The sequence below is a fragment of the Trichosurus vulpecula genome, chromosome 2, assembly GCF_011100635.1.
Source record: "Trichosurus vulpecula isolate mTriVul1 chromosome 2, mTriVul1.pri, whole genome shotgun sequence".
NCBI classification, from domain to species: domain Eukaryota; kingdom Metazoa; phylum Chordata; class Mammalia; order Diprotodontia; family Phalangeridae; genus Trichosurus; species Trichosurus vulpecula.
The window spans coordinates 141,668,858-141,676,560 of NC_050574.1; the positions used below are offsets into that span (position 1 = coordinate 141,668,858).

A 7,703-nucleotide genomic window follows, 5' to 3' on the forward strand; every position below is an offset into this window, starting at 1 on the left:
CATGTCTGCTAGCTTTAAAATAAATTAACAATCAATTATCAATACCTAAGGAGATGTTTAATGCAAGCAGTGGTAAAAATAAGGATGAAAAATCTAATCCAGTTCATCCTAAGGAATTGTCATTTAGATTCAAATGCAAGATTATAAAGATTCTGAATTCAATTCACTTCAGCTCAATTCCACTCAAACTATTTACAAAGTGCTTTTGAGTGACAAAGGCTACCGAGAATAAAATAGAAAAATGTGACATTGCCTACTCTCAAAAGAACTTACCCTCTTATTAGAGGAGACCATAAAAGAAATAGGAAAGCAATACAAACAGGATTTTGGCTAGGATGCTAAAATTTAAAAGAGCTACTATTGATAGCATTTGTAGTTCTCCATAGGTGGAAACAATTGAACTTAGTACCTGGTTAGCACAAATAATTAGTTAATGTAGAAAGCTAGCAGAATGTTTCCTCCTTCTGAAAAGTACAATGCAGGTACCTAGCTTGCTGTGACCTACTCCCATTTTCTTTTCAAGGATTCTCTAGTCTGTCAGTCAGTCAGTTAACAAATTTATCAAATCCTTGCTATGTGCTAGGCTCTATGTTAAGTGTCAGGGTACAAAGAAAGCAAAAAAGTAACAACAACAACAACAACAACAAACAATCCCTGTTCTCAAGGAGGTCACATTTAATGGGAGAAAATAGGTAAATACTAGGTTGTATACCATATATATGGAATAGATGGAAGGTCAACTGAAAAAGAAGGCATTAATAGCTGGGTGAAAAGCTTCCTATAGAAGGTGGAATTTGAGCTACATCTTGAAGGAAGCCAAATATGCTGAGGCAGAGGTGAGGGACCAGAGCATTTCAGGCACAGAGAACAGCCAACGCAACAGCTTTGAGAGAGTAAATGGAATGCCATGTTAGAGGAAATGTAAGAAAGCCAATGTAGCTGGATTGAAGTATGCATGTCAGAGAAGTTAAGTGTAAGAAGACTGGACGTCTCATGAAGGTTAGGAAGAGCTTTAAATAGCAAATGGAGGACTTTATATCTGATTCTGAGCATAAAAGGATGCTACTGGAGTTCACTGAGCAAGGGAGTGACATCGTTGGATTTCCATGGTAGCCGTCTCTAGATGCTAGAGACTGGTGTGGACAGGCCCAGAAAGCTATGGAAAGGAATAGATAGGTGTGCCTCCCTCTCAACTGATTTTTCCTTGAGGACATATTTTTATGCCACCTGTCTTGGGATCAAAAATTGCTAGTTAGGAGCACTGCAGGGTTGGCTCCCCTGATTGTTACTTGATTACAAAATTCATTGCTGGTCATTTGGGTCCAAAAAGGTGTGGCTGCCTTGGTCTGAAATGTCAACTGAATGGCAGAGGCCTAAGAAAACCCAAGGAAACTGTCAGGTCCTTGGGCAGAACCACTACTGTAGCACAGGCTATCATTAACTTTTGCCTGGATGGCAGAGCCAAGATGGTGGCTGGAAAGCAGGGACTAGTGTGAGCTCCCTGAGGAGTCCCTCCAAAAACCTATAAAAATGACACTGAACCAATTCTAGAACAGCAGAGCCCACAAACACAGCAGAGGGAATCAGGGCTCCAGCCCAGGACAGCCTGGATGGTCTCTGGGTGTTGTCTATCCCACACAGAGCTGGGAGCTGGGAGCTGGGAATGGAGCAGAGCAGAGCCCAGCCTGAGTGGCTCAGACCAACCAGACCAGGAGCTGGGCAGAGTGGGCCCTAGCGCCCTGAATCAGTGAGCTTCGGCAGTTACCAGACTTCTCAACCCAGAAACACCAAAGACAGCGGAGAAGGTTAGTGGGAAAAGCTGCAGGAGTGGAAAGAGTTCTGGGTTTAGCCACCACCCCCAGGGCAGTGGAGGTGGGGCAGCTACAGCTGCTGTTGTTTCTGGGCCCAAGCCCACCTGGTGGGAGGAATTAAGTGGTGGATCAGAGCAGGAAAGCACAGCCTGCTGAAAATCTAAGGCCAGTCCGGGTTGGGGGTTCTTGGGGAAGGAGGAGTGCTGGTGCGGCAGAGCTGGCACATCTCCCCCAAATGTGGAACATAGAACTCTTTAGTCTACAAGCAGTCATACTCCGTTGAAAAACTCAAGGGTCAGGTTAGTTGGTTGGAAATATGGCCAGGCAGCGAAAACACACCCAGATTCAGTCTCAGACTTTGGATTCTTTCTTTGGTGACAAAGAAGACCAAGACATACAACCTAAAGAAGTCAACAAAGTGCAAGAGCCTACACCAAAAGGCTCCAAGAAAAACATGAACTCTTCCCAGGCCATCGAAGAGCTCATAAAGGATTTGGAAAAGCAAGTTAGAGATGTAGAGGAAAAATTGGGAAGAGAAATGAGAAGGATGTGAGAAAATCATGAAAACAAGTCAATGACTTGCTAAAAGAGACCCCCCAAAAATACTGAAAAATACACTGAAGAAAACAACACCTTAAAAAATAGACTAACTCAAATGGCAAAAGAGCTCCAAAAAGCCAATGAGGAGAAGAATGCCTTGAAAGGCAGAATTAGCCAAATGGAAAAGGAGGTCCAATGGACCACTGAAGAAAATACTACCTTAAAAATTAGATTGGAGCAAGTGGAAGCTAGTGACTTTATGAGAAATCAAGATACTATAAAACAGAACCAAAGGAATGAAAAAATTGAAGACAATGTGAAATATCTCATTGGAAAAACCATTGACCTGGAAAATAGATCCAGGAGAGATAATTTAAAAATTACTGGACTACCTGAATGCCATGATGAAAAAAAGAGCCTAGATATCATCTTTCATGAAATTATCAAGGAGAACTGCCCTGATATTCTAGAGCCACAGGGCAAAATAGAAATTGAAAGAATCCACCGATTGCCTCCTCAAATAGATCCCCAAAAGAAATCTCCTAGGAATATTGTTGCCAAATTCCAGAGCTCCCAGATCAAGGAGAAAATACTGCAAGTAGCCAGAAAGAAATACTTTGAGTATTGTGGAAACTCAATCAGAATAACTCAAGATCTAGCAGCTTCTACATTAAGAGATCGAAGGGCTTGGAATACGATATTGCGAAGGTCAATGGAGCAAGGATTAAAACCTAGAATCACCTACCCAGCAAAACTGAGTATCATGCTCCAAGGCAAAATATGGATTTTCAATAAAATAGAGGACTTTCAAGCTTTGTCAGTGAAAAGACCAGAGCTGAATAGGAAATTTGACTTTCAAACACAAGAACCAAGAGAAGCATGAAAAGGTAAACAAGAAAGAGAAATCTTAAGAGACTTACTGAAGTTGAACTGTTTTGTTTACATTCCTACATGGAAAGATGATGTGTATGATTCATGAGACCTCAATATCATAGTAGCTGAAAGGAACATGCATATATATATATATATATATATATATATATATATATATATGTATATAAGTGAATGTGCATGTATGTATATATGTATGTGTGTGTGTATATATATATATATGTAGAGAGAGAGAGAGAGAGAGAGAGAGAGAGAGAGAGAGAGAGAGGACACAGGGTGAGTTGAAGATGAAGGGAATATATCTAAAAGAAATAAAATCAAATTAAGGATGAGAGAGGAATATATGAGAGAGGGAGATAGGGAGAGATAGAATGGGGTGGATTATCTCGCATAAAGGTGGCAAGAGGAAGCAGTTCTGTGGGAGGAGGGGAGAGGGCAGGTGAGGGGGGAATGAGTGAATCTTGCTCTCATCAAATTTGGCCTGAGGAGGGAATACCATACATACTCAATTGGGTATCTTACCCCACAGGAAAGAAGAGGGAAGAAGATAAAAAAGGGGGGATGATGGAGGGGAGGGCAGATGGGGGTGGAGGTAATCAAAAACAAACACTTTGGAAAGGGGACAGGGTCAAGGGAGAAAATTCAATAAAGGGGGATGGGTTGGGAAGGAGCAAAATATAGTTAGTCTTTCACAACATGAGTATTGTGGAGGGGTTACACATAATGATACACATGTGGCCTAGGTTGAATTGCTTGACTTCTTAGGGAGGGTGGGTGGGAAGGGAAGAGGGGAGAGAATTTGGAATTCAAAGTTTTAAAAACAGCTGTTCAAAAACAAAAAAAAGTTTTTGCATGTGACTAGAAAATAAGACACACAGGCAATGGGGCTTAGAAATTTATCTTGCCCTACAAGAAAGGAAGGGAAAAGGGGATGGGAGAGGAGTGGGGTGACAGAAGGGAGGGCTGAATGGGGAACAGGGCAACCAGAATATACGTCATCTTGGAGTGGGGGGAGGGTAGAAATGGGCAGAAAATTTGTCATTCAAACTCTTGTGAAAATCAATGCTGAAAACTAAATATGTTAAATAATAAATTAAAAAAAACAAAAAAATTGCTAGTTATAGTTCTGGATAAAAATATGTAAAAATGAGAGAGTAGTACAGGGGGCACTCTAAGTGTCAAAGAGTACACTGGAGACAATTACAGTAGGTGGGTTAGAAAATACAGATCTTAATATGCTTACATTTGTCTAGGGGTAGGATGGGGTAGAACAAAAGAGATTTAAGATAGATTTTCTAGTAATTCCCTTATTTTTAACCCTTAATACTAAAATAGCTTTCCATTACACAATGGTATATAACTCTACATCTCTTTTGAAATTCAACATCCTATAGTCAAGACTTTCTATTTTAACACTCATCCCTAGAGAACAACTCGAGTTAGCCTTCATGCCTATTTTGGGTCTTTTCCCCTCACTCAGGCTCTTAATATCACAAGGATATTACAGGGAACTGAGCCAAATTTATAGGAATACAAGTCATTCCCCAATTGAGAAATGGTCAAAGGATATGAACAGGCAGTTTTCAGAGGAAGAAATTAAAGCTATCTATAGTCATACGAAAAAATACTCGAAATCACTACTGATTAGAGAAATGCAAATCAAAACAATTCTTGTGTACCACATCTCTCCTGTCAGATTGGCTAAAATGACAAAACAGGAAAATGATAAATGCTGGAGAGGGTGTGGGAAAATTGGAACATTGTTACATTGATGGTGGAGTTGCGAACTGATCCAGCCATTCTGGGGAGCAATTTGGAACTATGCCCAAAGGGCTATAAAAATATTCATACCCTTTGAGCCAGCAATACCACTTCTAGGGTTGCATCCCAAAGAGATCACACAAGTGGGAAAGGGACCCATATGTACAAAAATATTTATAGCGGCTCTTTTTGTAGTAGCAACGAATTGGAAATCAAGGGGATGCCCATCAATTGGGGAATGGCTGAACAAGTTGTCGTATATGAAGGTAATGGCATACTATTGTGCTATAAGAAATGGGGAAGATACGGACTTCATAATAACCTGGAAAAACCTACATGATACTATGCTGAGTGAGCGGAGCAGAGCCAGGAAAACATTATACACAACCACAGATATATGGATTCTGTGATGACTAACCCTGATAGACTTTCTCAGCAACACAAGGTGCAAAGACAACTCCAAAGGACTCACGATGGAGAATGCTATCTACATCCAGAGAAAGAACTATGGAGTCTGAATGCAGATTGAGGCACACTTTATGCTTGCCTTTCCCCCCTTTTTTTCTCTTTTGTTTTTGGGGTTTTTTTGGTTCTGTTTCTTCTTTCTCATGATTCATTCCATTGGTCTTCTTCACAACTTGGCTAGTATGTAAATAATTCAAAGCAAAGTTAAATGTAGAAGACATATTGGATTCCATGCCATCTTGGGGGGGAAGGTGGGTAAGAAAATCTGGAATTCAAAATTATGTAGAACTGAGTGTCGTAAACTAAAAACAAAAAAATCTCTAAAAATATCACAAAGATATTAAGCACATTATAAAAAAATAGTCCACTTATAGGGGCCATCCTTTTTTTTATCCATAGCAGTCTGATTTATAAGGAGGAGATATCAGATTAAAATTGTTCCACCTAGCTTGTTCTCAAAAACAAAGGAAAACAAGAAAAAAAGCTTGACCAAAAATTTAGCCAAGTTTCTATAAGTTCAGAGACATTATTTTCCTATTCCTCAATCTTTCTGAAGAGGACGGAGGAATTTATCTCCTAAACCTCTCAAGCTTCAGATTTCCCTGTATCTTATTCACTTGCATTACCTTATTTCTCTGGGCTCTTCCACAGCTATGAACAATAGAATTTTCTTTGGTTAGAAAAACCACATCCATACACATCTAAGATTGTCATGTGTTGCTAAATCTATAGCTTGAGGTCAGTTGATTTCTTGGTAAGAAATAATTACCACTTCTTCCCATCTGCTTCTTCCCATCTGCCTCTTCCCTTGACACTAGATTCTTTGTTTCTTGTCCTTGAGGTGGCTTTCCTTCTTCATTTTTCCCTTTCCAAAGACTGACATCTGTAAACCTCCTTCTTCTGACTTACTGTGTCAGGTCTCCACAACCCTGGTCTGTTAGCATCTACAAGAAGTCTGATTGAGGTTTACTTATTCTTATTAGAATCCCAGGTCTCTGCAGAGGCAAAACTTAAGCTTCCTTAGTCAGAATTTTGGCTGTTGAGTCATATTCCGGAATCTTTTCTTCCTCTCTGGTTAATTAAGGAACTTCTTATACTCTCTAACGGAGAAAAGAAATATAAACACTTCCATACATCGGCCACTGTTACAATTGGCAAATGGTTTACAGACTGCCAATGGACCACTTCAAAATCTGAAGGTCCCAATCCTGTCATCTCACAGTCTTTTGTTATGTGCCCTTAACATCCTACAATTTGATGAAGAATGATGCATGTGGGGACAGGGGCGGGCTGAGGAGTGGATTCAGTTGATCAGGGATCCTAATCAACTCCCTGCTACAGTAGTATTGATTACTATTCCCTGTTGTGTCTGAGGCAAGGGGAGGGTGGCATTTATTCACAGAAGCAGATGGCAAGGAGGCCAAGGGTAGATGGGTAGATGGGATATGAAACATGGTCTGTTCTGGGGCAAGCTGGATAAAGTGAGTTAGCGAGTGTTACTCACTTACTCATTGTACTCTTCAATCAAGAAAACTCATTCTTAGGGCAGAGTTCCAAAAACGAATGAATTAGCTCCATCAGGAAGTGGGGAAGAGGAATGTTCTCTGGACGTCTGATCTGGGGAGTGTTATTTCTAAGTGGGGAAAAGGGGGGAGGGGCAATATGATGGCAAAATGCTAAGAGTGGTTGACTGGGATGTGATTGAAAATTTACAAATACAAAAGCTGTAAATACCTGGCCAAGACTAAATGGCCAAAGATTTGGAGCTTTGAAAGGCTTTTGATTCAAGTGCTATCTATCCTAGTTTGTACCTGCATAGTAGCTGTTGGACTCCCAGGTTCAGAGCTCTATTCAATGCACTGCCTATCTACTGGCTACAAGCTTATACCTAAGGACAATTTATTGAGAGAAAATCTTCAAAGAGATGTTAAGGGCACAAAAACATATTCTAGGGTACAGAAAAAGTAGAGAGTTGAGTTACTGCTACTTCCTAAACAATCATTTCCCTCAGACTAATGGAGACAGCCTGTGATGCAGAGCTGAAGATCTCCAAGAACAGGTTTCCCTATATCCTAAGCTTGTATGGAATATCTAATTTTGTAGTTAAAAAGGTCTGACACTTACTAAGCAAATCACGTAGGCAAATCACTTCATATCTCTGAGCCCAATTTGTCATCTGTAAAATGGGTATAATCATAAGAATCTCTACCTCATTGGATTGTTATAAAGCTTAAG

General features: G+C 40.2%; 1 protein-coding gene across 1 annotated transcript in view; it reads right to left on the reverse strand.

Annotated features, from left to right (window-relative positions):
- GRIA4 (glutamate ionotropic receptor AMPA type subunit 4) overlaps nt 1-7,703 on the reverse strand; it is a 160,904-nt gene that overhangs the window by 107,622 nt on the left and 45,579 nt on the right.